Consider the following 21,136-nt stretch of genomic DNA (forward strand, 5'->3'; position numbering starts at 1 on the left):
ATCTCCCAGGACGGTCTCAAGAAGGATGTCCCCATGGACAGCTGCTCCGGACGGATCCACCAAGAGAGAGGGAGTTCCGAGTCCGAGCATCCATGGATATCAGCTGTGACAGATCTGAATGATCACCGTTCCACTGTCTCAACATGCACAATTGCAGAGGTCTGAGATGGAATCTGGCGAATGGGTCTATGCTCGACACCATCTCCATACATTGAGCCACCGACGGGCTTGAGGAGGACTGAAGGGCTAGACAGGTGGACGCCAGCTTCCTGCGCCGCTGATCTGTGAGAAATATCTTCATGGACATAGAGTCTATTATCGTGCCCAGGAACTCCACCCTGTTGCTAGGAACCAGGGAAGTCTACCAACCGTGAGACTGGAGCAGAAGAAGAGCAGCGCTCGAATGATCCTCTGCGAGGCTGAACGACGGCGCTTGATGTCGTCCAGGAAAGGCGCCACCACAATGCCCCTGGATCTAGCCACTGCAAGCAGCGCCCCCAGAACCTTTGTGAAGACTCTCAGGGCCGTCGCCAGGCCAAAAGGAAGGGCCACAAACTGGAAGTGTTGGTCCAGAAATGCAAATCCTAGGAACCTGAAGTGGTCCCTGTGGATTGGCACATGAAGGTAAGCGTCCTTCAAGTCTATAGTCTTCAGGAACACTCAAACTTGTTTAAACACTTTAGGTCCAGAATCGGGCGGAACGTGCTCTCCTTCTTTGAAACCACAGAAAGGTTGGAATAGTACCCTAGACCCCTCTCTACTAGGGGTACTGGTACAATAACCCCGAGAGAGGCGAGATCTCTTACACACTCTAGAAAGGCCTCTCTCTTCTTTGATTTTTAAGACAGGTTTGACAGGAGGAATCTGCCCTCGGGCGGGTGGGATCTGAACCCTATCCTGTAATCCTGGGAGACCACTTCTAGAACTCAAGGGTCCTGAACGTCTTGCAACCATGCGTCTGAGAATAGCGATAATCTGCCCCTACGTGATCAGGAGACCGGTCGGGGGCAGCCCCTTCATGACGATTTCGTATTGGCGGGCTTGGACTGGTCCACTTTTGTGGCGGGTTGCTGGCGGTCATGTCCGCAGGCCAAGATTTTAGCCACAGAGCCCTGCGCGCTAAAACAGAAAATCCTGAAACCTTAGCATTCAGGCGTATAATTTGCATATTGGCGTCGCAGATGAAAGAATTGCCGATCTGCAGCGCCTTAATCTTCTCCTGTATTTCGTCGATGGATGTCTCCCACTTGACCATTTCACAGAGATTCACACCAATATGTCGCAGCTCCAGCGACCGCCGCAACGGCCACTGCTGGCTGAAAAACAAACCCTGTGTGCCGAAACATCTTTCTCAACATGTTTTCCAGCTTTTTATCCATGGGCTCTTTAAATGACAAACTATCCTCGAGGGGAATAGTCGTCTGCTTCGCAAGCGTAGAGATAGCCCCATCCACCTTAGAGATGGTCCCCCACAGCTCAAGCTGGGAGTCCAGAACAGGGAACAGTCTTTTAAAAGAAGAAGAAGAAGAAGAAGAAGGGGAAAAGGAAGACCACAATCGCTCCCTTTCATTCTTAATAATATTCGCCATCTTAACGGGAACCGGGAAAGTCTGAGGCACTACCCTATACTCGTACATCTTGTCAAGCTTAGGGATCGCAGGTTCCTCCGGAATCTTAGTTTCCGCAACCTCCAAAGTAGCAAGTACCTGCCGCAGCAGAAAATGCTAATTTTCCATCCTAAACCTATAACCAGCTCCTCCGCAGCAGGAGTTTTAGATGACGCGGACTCCGACCCAGAAGGGGCCTCCTCCGAAGAGTCGGAGTGGGCCTCGTCCTCGTATAGAGCCTCTGGATCTGCCATCGGTGAGGACAAACCCTGGGCCGAGCCGCTATGATACACTCTACGCTTGCGCTTAGCAGAACGTGGTAAAGCATGGATCACCTTTGAAACCGCCAATTCCAGTTGGTCCGCAAAGTCTGACAGCCATTGAATCACTCCCGAAGGAGCTACGGTTGGACCCCGGGGCGCTGCATGTGCAATCGGAGATGAATGCAGGGAACGCACCTCATGGGACGAAGAACCCTCAGAGGTGGATGGCTCAGTAGTACTAGACATCCGTTTAGATTTAGATGATGTAACTTTATCAAGGCATGTGGAACAATGTTGAGAAGGCTGGTCTACCAGAACCTCCTCACAATAAACACAGTAATGAGACTTAGTTAAAGAGGGAGAACCCTCTAATGTGTCAGAGTCTTCCATAGCTCTCGCTAATGGTAGACTTACTTGATTTACAAAAAGGGGACCTTTATACCGCCAATGGCCGGGGCACTGGCCACCTCCTAGGACACGGACTTTAGAAACCATTACGTCTCCTGTGTCACAGATCAACAGAAAAGGAGAGATAGCCGCACCCAGTCACATGGCGTGCCCTGCAGGCCCGCCCCTGCATTAGGGAAAGCGCGCCAAGGAATGGCCGTGGAAGATTCCAGCAAGTAACCTGTTTAAAGTTCCACACATTGCCAGAGCCCATCTCGCACATAATGCAGCCATGACACAAACAATATCATGTATAAGCCCCCCCTGTTCAATAATCCCCTTCCAGGAATATTAACCCTTGATTCTGTAAAGATAAAAAGCGCCACACTGTGACCCTGTCTGCTTATGTTATCATTATGTAATAAAAAATTAAACAATCTTACCAGAATCTACGCCGTGGAACAGGAACACGACCCTTCAAGTGTGACAGGTTAGAAGCCTCGTTCCTGACATGGACTTGAGTGTAGAAAGCAGGCAGCGAAACTAGTCAACGCTGATGGCTTGTGGAGCTGTTGGTTTCGCAGAAAGACTCACCCAGGCTCTCACTGGGAGGCTGACAGGACTACTTAAAACTCCAGTCCCACTGCGAAGAGTACTACCCTCCATTAGAGACTACTCCGAAACTCCAGCACTTCTCTGCCATCCTGTGACGAAAGGGAAAGAATGACTGTGGGATAAGGGAAGTGGGGGAGGTATTTAAGCCTTTGGCTGGGGTGTCTTTGCCTCCTCCTGGTGGCCAGGTTCTTAATTCCCAACAGTAATGAATGAAGCCGTGGACTCTCCTCCCCTTTAGATGGAAACTATTGTTTATCAAGCCTGGACGCTAAAGCAGTTACTTGAAGAGATCAGCAGTTTGCAAACGAGTGTAACCAGCATCATCAGTTCAGTTGAAATAATGCTGAGTGAGCGCTGAGACAGCAGGTAACACAACCATAGCTTAAGATGTTCATGGCTATTTTTACACTGTAAATAAACCTATCCGACAGCCAGAATTGACCCAGTATACATTAAATGTGTATTCAGTCTCGACAGGAGTAATATTATAATTTTGCTCCTTAATCATATATTAAAGCATGACTGACTTAAAGGGACATAAAACCCAAAATGTTTCTTTCATGATTCAGATAGAAGATACAATTTACAACTATCCAATTTACTTCCATTATCAAATTGTCTTTGTATTCGTGTTATCCTTTGTTGAAAAGCAGGGTTGTAAGGTCAGGAGTGTGCACGTGTCTGTAGCACTATATGGCAGCAGCTTTACAACAATGTTATAAATTAGCCAGAGCAATAGATGGCAGCACTATTTCCTATCATGTAGAGCTTCGGGCATGTGCACGCTACCTACCTAGGTATCTCTTCAACGAAGAATAAGATGAAAACAAAGTAAATTCTCTATAATGAAAAACATTTTGAGTTTCATGTCCCTTTAAATCTGCCTTTAACAGGTCATGCAATAAGCAAGGAGCAGCCAAAGACCAACCTATCTGTGCGAATGCTGAAAAAAATTAAACAATAGATACAGTGTTAATGGTTTTGCTGTCAAATGTATTAAATAGAAGTTAAAGGGACATTAAACATATTGTAATTACAATAAATGTATTGTGTGTTGCTACAGAATGACATATAAGCCAATGTTAAACATTTTTAAAAACAAACATTCAGGGATGCGCAATTTATATTGCCTGACGCCCAGGGCATGCAGTTCCGGGCACCAGGCAGGTGGCTTTTCCCCACTTTTAGCCCTGCTGCGGGCTAGCAGTGCATTGGAGCCGGTCAGCGAGTCACAGACCAAGAGAGTTAAGGTGTTGAAACGTATATGTCTTGGGCTGCAGTCTCTTTTTATTATTACTGTAATAATAAAAAGACTGCAGCCCAAGACATATACGTTTCAACACCTTGTTAACTCTGCAGACAACGTAATGCGATAGTAACTGCGCTCCAGTAAAACAGAGGCGGGCACTGGCCGGGATATATTTAAAAGCAACGCCACTGATTGGCTGGGAGCTAGTAGGCGAGGAATGAATAACAGTGGGGTATTCCTGAATGCCAAAGCTAAATCACTGGCAGGATAATGGTAAATAATAATGCTACACTGCAGTCATTACTAGGGTAGGTACCGCAAAGTGACACGTGTAATGCAGTGATTACGTTTTAAAATGTAACATAAAATTGTCTAATGGCCCAATAGCGGAGTTTACTTTTCCCAGTAGTTTGTGCCGCACGCGGCTGCTTGTCAAAAATGCATGGAGTACAAGGCACAGTACTGTAATGTGAATTTGTGGTGATAAATTCATCATACAACATACCCTGTCTGCGTATGGTCCGTATTACGCGGACTGCCACATATGTTACACACACTCGACCATTGCTAAACGAATACTCTAATTTGCTGGATCGTAAATGGCTGTTTGCTGCTAATTCATTGTTTTTTTTTTATTTGTGCAAATATCCACCATCCATAATATCAATGCTGAAAATGTTTAGACTGTGTTGCCAAGGCAACTATACCGCTGTATTCATAACTTTGTCAGTATTGTTTACCTTTTTTTTATTATTATTATTATTATTATTATTATTATTATTGGCAGCAATTTTGTTACATGCATAATGCCATATAAATAATATTCTTTAGAAAAATAAAATTTATGCTTACCTGATAAATTTATTTCTCTTGTGGTGTATCCAGTCCACGGGTTCATCCATTACTTGTGGGATATTCTCCTTCCCAACAGGAAGCTGCAAGAGGACACCCACAGCAGAGCTGTCTATATAGCTCCTCCCCTAACTGCCACCCCCAGTCATTCGACCAAAGACAAGCAAGAAAAAAAGGAGAAACTATAGGGTGCAGTGGTGACTGTAGTTTAAAAAAAACAAAAAAAAAACACCTGCCTTAAAATGACAGGGCGGGCCGTGGACTGGATACACCACAAGAGAAATAAATTTATCAGGTAAGCACAAATTTTGTTTTCTCTTGTAAAGGTGTATCCAGTCCACGGGTTCATCCATTACTTGTGGGATACCAATACCAAAGCTTTAGGACACGGATGAAGGGAGGGAACAAGGCAGGAACTTAAACGGAAGGCACCACTGCCTGTAAGACCTTTCTCCCAAAAACAGCCTCCGAAGAAGCAAAAGTATCAAATTTATAGAATTTAGAAAAGGTATGAAGCGAAGACCAAGTCGCCGCCTTACAAATCTGTTCAACAGAGGCCTCATGTTTAAAAGCCCATGTGGAAGCTACTGCTCTAGTAGAATGAGCTGTAATTCTTTCAGGAGGCTGCTGGCCAGCAGTCTCATAAGCTAAGCGTATTATACTTCTTAGCCAAAAAGAAAGAGAAGTTGCCGAAGCCTTTTGGCCTCTCCTCTGTCCAGAGTAGACAACAAACAAAGCAGATGTTTGACGAAAATCCTTCGTAGCTTGTAAATAAAACTTTAAAGCACGAACCACATCAAGATTGTGTAATAGACGTTCCTTCTTTGAAGAAGGATTAGGACATAGTGAAGGAATAACAATCTCCTGATTGATATTCTTATTAGATACCACCTTAGGAAGAAACCCAAGTTTGGCACGTAACACTACCTTATCTGCATGGAAAATCAGATAAGGGGAATCACATTGTAAAGCAGATAACTCCGAAACTCTTCGAGCCGAGGAGATAGCTACTAAAAACAGAACTTTCAAAGATAAAAGCTTAAAGGGACACTGAACCCAATTTTTTTCTTTTCTATTTCAGAAAGAGCATGCAATTTTAAGCAACTTTCTAATTTACTCCTATTATCAATATTTTCTTCGTTCTCTTGCTATCATGATTTGAAAAAGAAGGAATCTAAGCTTTTTTTTGGTTTCAGTACTCTGGACAGCACTTTTTTATTGGTGGATGAATTTATCCACCAATCAGCAAGGACAACCCAGGTTGTACACCAAAAATGGGCCGGCATCTAAACTTACATTCTTGCATTTCAAATAAAGATACCAAGAGAATGAAGAAAATTTGATAATAGGAGTAAATTAGAAAGTTTCTTAAAATGTCATGCTCAATCTGAATCACGAAAGAAAAATTTTGGGTACAGTGTCCCTTTAATATCTATGGAATGCAAAGGTTCAAACGGAACCCCTTGAAGAACTTTAAGAACTAAATTTAAACTCCATGGCGGAGCAACAGGTTTAAACACTGGCTTGATTCTAACTAAAGCCTGACAAAACGCCTGAACATCTGGAACCTCGGCCAGACGTTTGTGCAAAAGAATAGACAGAGCAGAAATCTGTCCCATTAAGGAACTAGCTGACAAACCCTTCTCCAATCCTTCTTGGAGAAAAGATAATATCCTAGGAATCCTGACCTTACTCCATGAGTAACCCTTGGATTCACACCAATGAAGATATTTACACCATATCTTATGATGAGCCTGAATTAAGGTATCAATGACCGATTCTGAAAAACCACGCTTTGATAGAATCAATCGTTCAATCTCCAAGCAGTCAGACGTAGAGAAATTAGATTTGGATGTTTGAAGGGACCATGAAGTAGAAGGTCCTGCCTTAGCGGCAGAGTCCATGGTGGAAAGGATGACATGTCCACCAGATCTGCATACCAAGTCCTGCGTGGCCACGCAGGGGCTATCAAGATCACCGAAGCTCTCTCCTGCTTGATCTTGGCAATCAGACGAGGGAGCAGAGGAAACGGTGGAAACACATAAGCCAGGCTGAAGGACTAGGGCGCTGCTAGAGCATCTATCAGCGCTGCCTTGGGAACCCTGGACCTCGACCCGTAACAAGCAAGCTTGGCGTTCTGACGAGACGCCATGGGATCCAGTTCTGGTTTGCCCCAAAGTTGGATCAACTGGGCAAATACCTCTGAATGGAGTTCCCACTCCCCCGGATGAAAAGTCTGCTGACTTAGAAAATCCGCCACCCATTTCTCTACTCCTGGGATATGGATAGCTGAGAGATGGCAAGAGTGAACCTCTGCCCATAGAATTATCTTTGAAACCTCCAACATTGCCAGGGGGTGATGGTTGATATAGGCTACAGTCGTGATGTTGTCCAACTGAAATCTGATAAACTTGACCGCAGCTAGCTGAGGCCAAGCCTGAAGAGCATTGAATATCGCTCTTAGTTCCAGAATGTTTATCGGAAGGAGGGCCTCCTCCTGAATCCACGAACCCCGAGCCTTCAGGGAGTTCCAGACTGCACCCCAGCCCAGAAGGCTGGCATCGGTCGTTACTATAGTCCATTCTGGCCTGCGGAAACTCATTCCCTTGGACAGATGGACCCGAGATAGCCACCAGAGAAGAGAATCCCTGGTCTCTTGATCCAGATTTAGTAGAGGGGACAAATCTGTGTAATCCCCATTCCACTGATTGAGCATGCAAAGTTGCAGTGGTCTGAGATGTAGGCGGGCAAACGGAACAATGTCCATTGCCGCTGCCATTAATCAGATTACCTCCATACACTGAGCCACCGACGGACGAGAAATGGAATAAAGAGCACGGCAGGAAGTTAGAAGTTTTGACAACCTGACCTCTGTCAGATAAATCTTCATTTCTACTGAATCTATCAGAGTTCCTCGGAAGAAACTCTTGTGAGAGGTGAGAGAGAACTCTTTCCTTCGTTCACCTTCCACCCGTGAGACCTTAGGAATGCCAGAACAATGTCCGTTTGGGACCTGGCGATTTGAAAAGTTGACGCCTGTATCAGGATGTCGTCTAGGTAAGGGGCTACTGCTATACCCCGAGGTCTTAGAACCGCCAGAAGGGACCCTAGAACCTTCGTAAAGATTCTTGGTGCCGTGGCTAACCCAAAGGGAAGAGCCACAAACTGGTAATGTCTGTCTAGGAAGGCGAACCTGAGAAACTGATGATGATCCCTGTGTATTGGAATATGTAGATAAGCATCCTTTAAATCCACGGTAGTCATATATTGACCCTCCTGGATCACAGGTAGGGTGGTTCGAATAGTCTCCATCTTGAAGGATGGGACCCTGAGAAATTTGTTTAGGATCTTGAGATCCAAGATTGGTCTGAAAGTTCCCTCTTTCTTGGGAACTATAAACAGATTTGAATAGAAGTCCTGCCCCTGTTCCTCCTTTGGAACTGGGCGGATCACTCCCATAACTAGCAGGTCTTGAACGCAATGTAAGAATGCCTCTTTCTTTATCTGGTTTGCAGATAATTGAGAGAGATGAAATCTCCCCTTTGGAGATGAAGCTTTGAAATCCAGAAGATATCCCTGGGAAACAATCTCCAGAGCCCAGGGATCCTGGAAGTCTCTTGACCAAGCCTGGGTGAAGAGAGAAAGTCTGCCCCCCACTAGATCCGGTCCCGGATCTAGTGCTGTCTTAGAGGCAACAGCAGGCTTTTTGGCCTGTTTCCCCTTGTTCCAAGCCTGGTTAGGTCTCCAGACTAGCTTGGACTGGGCAAAATTTCCCTCTTTTTTTGTAGAAGAGGAAGATGAAGCTGCGTCACTCTTGAAGTTTCGAAAGGAACGAAAATTAGTCTGTTTGGTCCTTAACTTGTTGGACCTATCCTGGGGAAGGGCGTGGCCTTTTCCTCCAGTAACATCAGAAATGATCTCCTTCAGTCCAGGCCCAAATAGGGTCTGCCCTTTGAAGGGGATATAGAGAAGTTTAGATTTTGAAGTGACATCAGCTGACCAGGATTTAAGCCATAGCGCCCTACGTGCCTGAATGGCAAAACCTGAATTTTTAGCCGTTAGCTTGGTTAAATGAAAAACGGTGTCAGAAATAAATGAATTGGCTAACTTAAGAGCTTTAAGCCTGTCAAGGATATCATCCAACGGGGTCTCTACCTGTAAAGCCTCCTCCAGAGACTCGAACCAGAAAGCCGCTGCAGCAGTGACTGGGGCAATGCATGCAAGAGGCTGGAGAATAAAACCTTGTTATATAAAGATTTTCTTAAGGAAACCCTCAATTTTCTTATCCATAGGATCTAGGAAAGCACAACTGTCCTCGACAGGAATAGTTGTACGCTTAGCTAGGGTAGAGACTGCTCCCTCCACCTTAGGGACCGTCTGCCACAAGTCCCGTGTAGCGGCATCTATAGGAAACATTTTCTTAAAAGCAGGAGGGGGAGAGAACGGCACACCTGGTCTATCCCATTCCTTAGTAATAATTTCTGAAAACCTCTTAGAGATTGGAAAAACATCAGTGTAAACAGGCACTGCAAAGTATTTGTCCATTTTACACAATTTCTCTGGGACTACAATGGTGTCACAGTCATCCAGAGTGGCTAAAACCTCCCTGAGCAACACGCGGAGGTGTTCAAGCTTAAAGTTAAATGCTGTCATTTCAGAGTCAGACTGAAGTAACGCCTTCCCTGAATCAGAGAAGTCACCCACAGATAGAAGCTCTCCTGCTTCAACTTCTGCACATTGTGAGGGTATATCAGACATAGCTACTAAAGCGTCAGAGAGCTCTGTATTTGTTCTAGCCCCAGAGCTGTCTCGCTTTCCTTGTAACCCTGGCAGTTTGGACAATACCTCAGTGAGGGTATGATTCATAACTGCCACCATGTCTTGTAAAGTAAACGCACTGGACGCGCTAGATGTACTTGGCGTCCCTTGAGCGGGAGTTATAGGTTCTGACACGTGGGGAGAGCTAGATGGCATAACCTCCCTTTTGTCAGTCTCAGAAACCTCAGGTGATAAATCTTTAAAAGCCATAATATGGTCTTTATAACTTATAGAAAGGTCAGTGCATTTGGTACACATTCTAAGAGGGGGTTCCACAATGGCTTCTAAACATAATGAACAAGGAGTTTCCTCTATGTCAGACATGTTTAACAGACTAGTAAATGAGACCAGCAAGCTTGGAAAACACTTTAATAAATGTGAAAAAAGCAATAATAAAAAACGGTACTGTTCCTTTAAGAGAAAAAAACTACCACATAAACTGCAAAACAGTGAAAAAAAGTAGTAAACTCTACGAACTTTTTACAGTGTGTATAAGGGACTAAAGCAGCATTGCACCCACTTGCAAATGGATGATTAACCCCTCAGGCCCAAAAACGAATTAGAAAAACATTAAACCTGTTAACAAACAGTCAAACACACTGCCACAGCTCTGCTGTGGCTCCTACCTGCCCTTAAAAACGATTTTTGCAGGAACAAAACCCTCTATAGAGGTCCTATAAGCCAGAGGACTCCTTCAGGGAAGCTGGATGTCTCAGACTGAAAACGAAAATAGGCCCCTCCCACCATGCACTCAAAGTCAGAGGGCCTTAAAAAAGTACTCCTAGGAGTAATCTAACAAGCCATGTGGAAATTAGGCCCCAAATAAAGATTTATCACCCTCAGAGAAAAAACGTTTTTATTTATAAATCATGCAAACGTTTTTAGACTAAGTAATATAGGTTTTAACATGAATATTATCCCTTTTTGCAAGCATGATCCCAGTTGTTGTTAAATCACTGTATCAGGCTTACCTTAAATATACCAGGCACTGTCAGCATTTTCTAGACCTTATCTCTCTAGAAAAAAATATACTGAACATACCTCAAAGCAGGCAATCTGCAGACCGTCCCCCCAACTGAAGTTTTCTTTCCATACTCTTCAGTTATGTGTGAGAACAGCAATGGACCTTAGTTACAAACTAAGATCATCAAACCTCCAGGCAGAAGTCTTCTTCCAATTTCTGCCTGAGAGTAAAAACAGTACAACGCCGGTACCGTTTAAAAATAACAAACTTTTGCATGAAGGTAAAAACTACACTAAGTCACCACATCTCTCTTGATACTTCCTTCCTTGTCGAGAGCTGCAAGAGAATGACTGGGGGTGGCAGTTAGGGGAGGAGCTATAAAGACAGCTCTGCTGTGGGTGTCCTCTTGCAGCTTCCTGTTGGGAAGGAGAATATCCCACAAGTAATGGATGAACCCGTGGACTGGATACACCTTTACAAGAGAAAAAATCTCTCACTTGACAGAGATGGCTGAAACATCCCTCTCTCTGGTATACAAGGAGTTTGTGGGTTTTTTTGTTTGATTTCAAAAAGTGCCATTTAAAGTGAAGGTCAACTTCACACAACTGCCCCACGGCATTGGATAATAATACTTTGCAAAATGAGGGTTGGTTTAATTCATCAAATTTTTTATATTTCATTATTTTTTAAAATCTTTACCTTTTGAGCGCTCCGACGATAAGCGCATCTCTCCTGCCCGTCATTTTGTCAAACTGATTGACAGATGAAGATTCTTTAAAGAACAAAGGATTCGTTCTTTTAAGAATCGTCATCTGTCAATCAATTTGACAAAATGCCAGACGGGAGAGATGCGCTTATCGTCGGAGCGCTCAAAAGGTAAAATGTTAAAAAATAATAAAAAAATATAAAAAATATAAAAAATTTGATTAATTAAACCCACCCTCATTTTGCAAAGTTTATCCAATGATGTGGGGCAGTTGTGTGAAGTTGACCTTCACTTTAATATTTAGTAGCTAGTGTTACTTCTGCTGTCAGAGTGCTGCACACATGTCTGTAAAACTCAGTGTTAGGGTTATGTTTTTAAAGCCACAAAAAATATATGCAAGGGTTTAACCCTTTAGGGACACAGCTTTCAGTTTGCTCAATTGTTTTATGACGGAAAAATTCCGTCACATGTCCTTAAGAAAAAAGCCATTTGCCACAAAAAAAAAAATGGTCTTAGCTTTTCTGTTGATTCTTTACTAAGTTTAATGGCTGCTGAGACATTAAGAGTTACTAACAGCACCAGAAGCACACACAACAGCACAGTATACATAAAGATATGTAGAAGGTGTGCTGGTAATGAGTGCATATTGCCGTAAAATGTAAGTGGCTTTTCTCTGTGCAGTTTAACCCTTGCATATATTTCTTTTGGCTGTAAAAACATATCCCTAACACTGAGTTTTACAGACATGTGTGCAGCACTCTGACAACAGAAGTAACACTAGATACTAAATATTAAATGGCACTTAATAAACCAAACAAAAAAAACCCACAAACTCCTTGGATGCCAGAGAGGGATGTTTCAGCCATCTCTGGCAAGTGGGAGATTTACTCTGACCCTAAAGGATATTATTTATATGGCATTATGCATGTGACAAATAAACATTTTCAGCATTGATATTATGGATGGTGGATATTTGCATAAACAACGCTAATTAACTAAAAAAACAACAACAACAATGAATTACAGCAGCCAGCCATTAACGGTCCTGCAAATTAGAGTGTATGTTTAGCAATGATCGAGTGTGTGTAACAGATGTGGCAGTTTGTGCATGCGCCGTATTGCACAGTATGTTGTATGATGAATTTATCACCACTGAGCTGCATCTATCGAGGGACCATTGCGCATAAATTTGTCAGCTCCCCAGCGGTTGGCATAGAAGTCAGTCAGCATGTGAACTACTGGGATACTGCAGTTCCTGAAGTTCACATTATTGTGCTTGGTACTCAATGCGTGACAAGCAGCAGCATGCGGCACAAACTACTGTGAAAAGGAAACTCCGCTATTGGGCCATGAACACGAGCCCAGAGACAGAACTTTTCTTCACTTTCTGCAATGAGATTTTTTAGCAAATAATTTTCTGCAGATCATTTTGAGATAAAATTAAATTTAAATTAGGCAATTACACTGAAGCACCATTTCAGTTGCATTGCAAATTAGCTGCAGACAAAAAAAAAAAATTAAAAATGTTTCTTGAATACATTTTTGTTTCCTTTTCTCATGGTCTAACATAACAAGGTAGAAATATAGTAACAAAAAGGTGCATTACACACAAGAACATCTTACATTCAGAAGTTACAGCTTTTCAGAAAGGCTGGGAAAGGCTAGGGGGCGGGGTTAAAAAACACCCTGAGAGCCAGTCAACAATCAGTGCAGCACTGCTCCATATTTAACTGTTCTCTACAAACAGCACTTTACTCTGGATGCACTGTGTTAAGGAAAACTTACACAGTGCAGCCAGAGCAAAGCTCTGTTTGAAGAGAACTATCTAATGTGGAGCAGTGCTAACAGTTCCTGCATGTTTCCCATTCTTTCAGCAGACATGCTACATTTTCTGCGATGACATCTCAGATCACATCATGTTCTGCCTTGGGGAACACGAGTGCGGAGTAAATTAGAAAGTTGCTTAAAATTCCATGCTGTATCTGAATCATTAAAGGAAAAATTTTGGTTCAGTGTCCCTTTAAGGAGAAATCACAATAGGAAAATTAGAGATTCAGATAGTAAGGTTTCTGCTCCAGGTCTGGCTACCCAATTTGCCCTTCCTCATAAATCTGATGAGGAAGATACGTTGGTAGCCTCTGAGGATGAAATCTTAGATTCGGACAGTGCAATGCCTTCCTCTGATGCTAGTTGTATCCTTCAGATTTAAGCTTGAACACCTCCGTGTACTGCTAAAGGAGGTTTTGGCTACTTTGGACGACTCTGATACTCCTGTCGTTGTCAACCCTAAGAAAACAAGTAAACTTAATAGTTACATTGATGCTCCTTCCTCTGCGGAGGCGTTTCCTGCTCCAGACCGTGCTTCGGAGATTATTACACAGGAATGGGTGAAGCCAGGGATACCTTTTTCCCGTCTCCTCTTTTTAAAGAGAGGTTTCCTGTCGCTGACTCCGTTATGAATCCATGGCACACTGTGCCTAAGGTTGAAGGGGCCATTTCTACTCTGGCTGAGAGAACTACTATTCCTATTGAGGATAGCTGCCCCTTTAAGCACCCAATGCACGAAAAGCTAGAGGCTTATTTGAAGATGTATGTTCATCAAGGTCTCCAATGGCAACCTGCAGTGTGTATTGCCACTGTGACAAGTGTGGCATCCTATTTGTTTGACACCTTGTCTGGTTCTCTTCAGGTAGAGACCTCCTTGGATGAGATCCAAGACAGGATTAAGGCTCCTAAATTAGTCAATTCCTTTATTTCTGAAGCTATCATGCAGGTTATTAGACTAGGAGCCAAGATATCTGGCTTCTCTGTGTTAGCCTGCAGGGCATTGTGGCTGAAATCATGGTCAGCTGATGTTTCCTCTAAGGTCATGCTTCTGACGATTCTTTACAAGGGTAATGACCATTTTTTTGCACTCAGATCTGTGGATGCCTTATTAAACTTTAAATTTTGCTTTTCAACATATGAGAGTCTGTTGAGTTTGCTGGATTTTTTCCTGGGTGCTTCCTTTCGTTTTGGATATAAGACCTTGTTTGGACCTGGTATGGCAGAAATAATTTCTGATATAATGGATGGAAAAGGATTTTTTCTACAGCAAGATAAGAAGAATAGATCTAAAGGATGCCAGAGTAATTTTCATTCCTTTCGTAACTTCAGAGGAAAATCTTCCCCTTCTTCTTCCAAGAAGGAAGCCAATCAGTCTTGGAACAAGGGGAAGCAATCAAAGAGACCCGCAGCTGAGTCTAAGTCAGCATGAAGGGTTTGCCCCCGATCCGGGATCGGATCAAGTGGGTGGCAGACTTTCTCAGTTTTATCAAGCTTGGATACGAGATGTCTCAAATCCCTGGGCTGTGGACATAGTATCTCAGGGTTTAAGAATAGAATTCAAGACCTTTCCTCCCAGGGGCAGGTTCCTCCTCTCAAAATTGTCTGCAGACCAGATAAAAAGAGAGGTGTTCTTGAAATGTGTTCAGGACCTTTCCTCCCTGGGAGTGATAGTTCCAGTTTCCGTAGAGGAACAGGGCCTAGGTTTCTATTCAAATCTGTTCGTGGCTCCAAAAAAACAGAATTTATGCTTACCTGATAAATTACTTTCTCCAACGGTGTGTCCGGTCCACGGCGTCATCCTTACTTTTGGGATATTCTCTTCCCCAACAGGAAATGGCAAAGAGTCCCAGCAAAGCTGGTCACATGATCAATCCTAGGCTCCGCCCACCCCGTCATTCGACCGACGGACAGGAGGAAATATATATAGGAGAAACCATATGATACCGTGGTGACTGTAGTTAGAGAAAATAATTCATCAGACCTGATTAAAAAAACAGGGCGGGCCGTGGACCAGACACACCGTTGGAGAAAGTAATTTATCAGGTAAGCATAAATTCTGTTTTCTCCAACATTGGTGTGTCCGGTCCACGGCGTCATCCTTACTTGTGGGAACCAATACCAAAGCTTTAGGACACGGATGAAGGGAGGGAGCAAATCAGGTCACCTAAATGGAAGGCACCACGGCTTGCAAAACCTTTCTCCCAAAAATAGCCTCCGAAGAAGCAAAAGTATCAAATTTGTAAAATTTGGCAAAAGTGTGCAGTGAAGACCAAGTCGCTGCCTTACATATCTGGTCAACAGAAGCCTCGTTCTTGAAGGCCCATGTGGAAGCCACAGCCCTAGTGGAGTGAGCTGTGATTCTTTCAGGAGGCTGCCGTCCGGCAGTCTCATAAGCCAATCGGATAATGCTTTTAAGGCAAAAGGAAAGAGAGGTAGAAGTCGCTTTTTGACCTCTCCTTTTACCAGAATAAACAACAAACAAGGAAGATGTTTGTCTGAAATCTTTAGTAGCCTCTAAATAGAATTTTAGAGCACGGACTACGTCCAAATTGTGTAACAAACGTTCCTTCTTTGAAACTAGATTCGGACACAAAGAAGGTACAACTATCTCCTGGTTAATATTTTTGTTGGAAACAACTTTCGGAAGAAAACCAGGCTTAGTACGCAAAACCACCTTATCTGCATGGAACACCAGATAGGGCGGAGAACACTGCAGAGCAGATAACTCTGAAACTCTTCTAGCAGAAGAAATTGCAACCAAAAACAAAACTTTCCAAGATAATAACTTAATATCTACGGAATGTAAGGGTTCAAACGGAACCCCTTGAAGAACTGAAAGAACTAGATTTAGACTCCAGGGAGGAGTCAAAGGTCTGTAAACAGGCTTGATCCTAACCAGAGCCTGAACAAATGCTTGAACATCTGGCACAGCTGCCAGTCTTTTGTGAAGTAAAACAGATAAAGCAGAGATCTGTCCCTTCAGAGAACTTGCAGATAATCCTTTCTCCAAACCTTCTTGTAGAAAGGATAGAATCTTAGGAATTTTTATCTTGTTCCATGGGAATCCTTTAGATTCACACCAACAGATATATTTTTTCCATATTTTATGGTAAATTTTTCTAGTTACAGGCTTTCTAGCCTGAATCAGAGTATCTATTACAGAATCTGAAAACCCACGCTTTGATAAAATCAAGCGTTCAATCTCCAAGCCGTCAGTTGGAGGGAAACCAGATTCGGATGTTCGAATGGACCCTGAACAAGAAGGTCCTGTCTCAAAGGTAGCTTCCATGGTGGAGCCGATGACATATTCACCAGGTCTGCATACCAAGTCCTGCGTGGCCACGCAGGAGCTATCAAGATCACCGAGGCCCTCTCCTGATTGATCCTGGCTACCAGCCTGGGGATGAGAGGAAACGGTGGGAATACATAAGCTAGGTTGAAGGTCCAAGGTGCTACTAGTGCATCTACTAGGGCCGCCTTGGGATCCCTGGATCTGGACCCGTAGCAAGGAACCTTGAAGTTCTGACGAGACGCCATCAGATCCATGTCTGGAATGCCCCATAATTGAGTTATTTGGGCAAAGATTTCCGGATGGAGTTCCCACTCCCCCGGATGGAATGTCTGACGACTCAGAAAATCCGCTTCCCAATTTTCCACTCCTGGGATGCGGATCGCAGACAAGTGGCAGGAGTGATCCTCCGCCCATTGAATTATCTTGGTCACTTCTTTCATCGCAAGGGAAGTCCTTGTTCCCCCCTGATGATTGATATATGCAACGGTCGTCATGTTGTCTGACTGAAACCTTATGAATTTGGCCTTTGCTAGTTGAGGCCAAGCTCTGAGAGCATTGAATATCGCTCTCAGTTCCAGAATGTTTATCGGGAGAAGAGACTCTTCCCGAGACCATAGACCCTGAGCTTTCAGGGATTCCCAGACCGCGCCCCAGCCCACTAGGCTGGCGTTGGTCGTGACAATGACCCACTCTGGTCTGCGGAAGCTCATTCCCTGTGACAGATTGTCCAGGGTCAGCCACCAACGGAGTGAATCTCTGGTCTTTTGATCTACTTGAATCGTCAGAGACAAGTCTGTATAATCCCCATTCCACTGTCTGAGCATGCACAGTTGTAATGGTCTTAGATGAATTTGTGCAAAAGGAACTATGTCCATTGTTGCAACCATCAATCCTATTACTTCCATGCACTGCGCTATGGAAGGACAAGAGCTTAGAAGTTTTGATTTTCTGACCTCTGTCAGAAAAATCCTCATTTCTAAGGAATCTATTATTGTTCCCAAGAAGGGAACTCTTGTTGACGGGGACAGAGAACTTTTTTCTTTGTTCACCTTCCATCCGTGAGATCTGAGAAAGGCTAGGACGATGTCCGTATGAGCCTTTGCTTTTGACAGGGACGACGCTTGAATCAGGATGTCGTCCAAGTAAGGTACTACTGCAATGCCCCTTGGTCTTAGAACCGCTAGAAGGGACCCTAGTACCTTTGTGAAAATCCTTGGAGCAGTGGCTAATCCGAATGGAAGTGCCACAAACTGGTAATGCTTGTCCAGAAAAGCGAACCTTAGGAACTGATGATGTTCCTTGTGGATAGGAATATGTAGGTACGCATCCTTTAAATCCACGGTAGTCATAAATTGATTTTCCTGGATAGTAGGTAGGATCGTTCGAATAGTTTCCATTTTGAACGATGGTACCCTGAGAAATTTGTTTAGGATCTTTAGATCCAAAATTGGTCTGAATGTTCCCTCTTTTTTGGGAACTATGAACAGATTGGAATAAAATCCCATTCCTTGTTCTCTTATTGGAACTGGATGTATCACTCCCATCTTTAACAGGTCTTCTACACAATGTAAGAATACCTGTCTCTTTATTTGGTTTGAAGATAATTGAGACCTGTGGAACCTTCCCCTTGGGGGTAGTTCCTTGAATTCCAGGAGATAACCTTGAGAAACTATTTCTAGCGCCCAAGGATCCTGAACATCTCTTGCCCAAGCCTGAGCAAAGAGAGAAAGTCTGCCCCCCACTAGATCCGGTCCCGGATCGGGGGCTATCCCTTCATGCTGTTTTGGTAGCAGTGGTAGGCTTCTTGGCCTGCTTACCCTTGTTCCAGCCTTGCATTGGTTTCCAGGCTGGTTTGGGTTGTGAAGTATTACCCTCTTGCTTAGAGGATACAGAATTAGAGACTGGTCCGTTTCTGCGAAAGGGACGAAAATTAGGCTTATTATTAGCCTTAAAAGACCTATCCTGTGGGAGGGCGTGGCCCTTTCCCCCAGTGATGTCTGAAATAATCTCTTTCAAATCAGGTCCAAATAATGTTTTACCTTTGAAAGGAATGTTAAGCAATTTTGTCTTGGAAGACACATCCGCTGACCAAGACTTTAGCCAAAGCACTCTGCGCGCCACGACAGCAAACCCTGAATTTTTCGCCGCTAATCTAGCTAATTGCAAAGCGGCATCTAAAACAAAAGAGTTAGCCAATTTAAGTGCTTGAACTCTGTCCATAACCTCCTCATACGAAGATTCTTTACTGAGCGATTTTTCTAGTTCCTCGAACCAGAAACACGCTGCCGTAGTGACAGGAACAATGCATGAAATTGGTTGTAGAAGGTAACCTTGCTGTACAAAAATCTTTTTAAGCAAACCCTCTAATTTCTTATCCATAGGATCTTTGAAAGCACAACTATCTTCGATAGGAAATTTAAATGTCACAACATCAGGTTCAGCTTGATGAGAAATTTTTCCTGAATCTGAAATTTCTCCATCAGACAAAACCTCCCTCATGGCCCCTTGAGATTGGTGTGAGGGTATGTCAGAACAGTTATCATCAGCGTCCTCTTGCTCTTCAGTGTTTAAAACAGAGCAATCGCGCTTTCTCTGATAAGTAGGCATTTTGGATAAAAGATTTGCTATGGAGTTATCCATTACAGCCGTTAATTGTTGCATGGTAATAAGTATTGGCGCACTAGATGTACTAGGGGCCTCCTGTGTGGGCATAACTGGTGTAGACACAGTAGGGGATGATGTAGTATGTTTACTCCCCTCATTTGAGGAATCATCTTGGGCAATATCATTATCTGTTGCATTACTGTCCTTACTTTGTTTGGACACTATGACACAATTATCACATAAATTTAAATGGGGAGACACATTGGCTTTCATACATATAGAACATAGCTTATCTGATGGTACATGTTAAACAGGCTTAAACTTGTCAACAAAGCACAAAAAACGTTTTAAAATAAAACCGTTACTGTCACTTTAAATTTCAAACTGAAAACACTTTATTACTGAATATGTGAAAAAGTATGAAGGAATTGTTCAAAATTCACCAAAATTTCACCACAGTGTCTTAAAGCATTAAATGTATTGCACACCAAATTTCAGAGCTTTAACCCTTAAATTAACGGAACCGGAGCCGTTTTTACATTTAACCCCTATACAGTCCCAGAATGAGGCTCTGTCTATAACTAGAAAGGCCCCCATCTGAAAAAGGTGTCCAACACAGTGCCTGCCGTTTTTCTAAACGTTCCCCAAGATTATAATACCAATAATTAGTTAGAATCTGCATAATATGCCTAGTAAAGCAATTGTTTTAGCCCAGAAAAATGTCTACCAGTTTTTAAGCCCTTTTTGAAGCCCTTTATTCTTTTATGTTTAACTAAGAAAATGGCTTACTGGTCCCCATGAGGGGAAATGACAGCCTTCCAGCATTACATGGTCTTGTTAGAAATATGGCTAGTCATACCTTAAGCAGAAAAGACTGCTAACTGTTTCCCCCAACTGAAGTTACTTCATCTCAACAGTCCTGTGTGGAAACAGCAATCGATTTTAGTTACTGTCTGCTAAAAATCATCTTCCTCTTACAAACAGAAATCTTCATCCTTTTCTGTTTCAGAGTAAATAGTACATACCAGCACTATTTTAAAATAACAAACACTTGATAGAAGAATAAAACTACAAAAAACTCTTAACCATCTCCGTGGAGATGTTGCCTGTGCAACGGCAAAGAGAATGACTGGGGTGGGCGGAGCCTAGGAGGGATCATGTGACCAGCTTTGCTGGAACTCTTTGCCATTTCCTGTTGGGGAAGAGAATATCCCACAAGTAAGGATGACGCCGTGGACCGGACACACCAATGTTGGAGAAAAGAGGACACTTTCCAACCTATTCTGGACGTAAAGTGTCTAAACAAATTTCTCAGTTTCGTCCTTCAAAATGGAAACCATTCGTTCCATTCTTCCCTTGGTCCAAGAGGGTCAGTTCAGGACGACCATAGATCTGAAGGACGCGTATCTTCATGTTCTCATCCACAGGGATCATCACAAATTTCTGAGATTTGCTTTTCTAGACAAACACTTTCAGTTTGTGGCTCTTCCGTTTGGCCTTGCCACAGCTGCCAGAATTTTCTCAAAGGTTCTGGGGGCTCTCTCGGCAGTGAGCAGGTCTCAGGGAATTTCAGTGGCTCCCTACCTGGACGACATATTGGTTCAGGCACCATCTTTTAAACAAGCAAACTCTCATACAGAGATTTTGCTGTCTTTTTCACACGGATGGAAAGTGAATTTGGAAAAAGAGTTCCCAGCTACAAGGGTAGTTTTCTTAGGGACCATAAAAGATTCCCTATCTATGAAATTTTTTCTGACAGAGGCCAGAATATCCAAGATTCTTTCCTCTCTCGGCAGTCTACTGTTCAGCCATCAGTGGCTCAATGTATGGAGGTAATTGGTCTGATGGTCGCTTCTATGGACATCATTCCCTTTGCTCAATTCCATTTGAGAGCTCTGCAGTTATGCATGCTCAGTCGGTGGAATGGAGACCATGTGGATCTCTCCTAGAAG

General features: G+C 43.4%; 1 protein-coding gene across 2 annotated transcripts in view; it reads right to left on the reverse strand.

The window, feature by feature from the left end:
- Positions 1 to 21,136, reverse strand: part of CNOT2 (CCR4-NOT transcription complex subunit 2) — a 644,096-nt gene that overhangs the window by 500,912 nt on the left and 122,048 nt on the right. The window lies entirely within an intron of this gene.

Source organism: Bombina bombina, chromosome 6 (genome assembly GCF_027579735.1).
Source record: "Bombina bombina isolate aBomBom1 chromosome 6, aBomBom1.pri, whole genome shotgun sequence".
Lineage (NCBI taxonomy): Eukaryota > Metazoa > Chordata > Amphibia > Anura > Bombinatoridae > Bombina > Bombina bombina.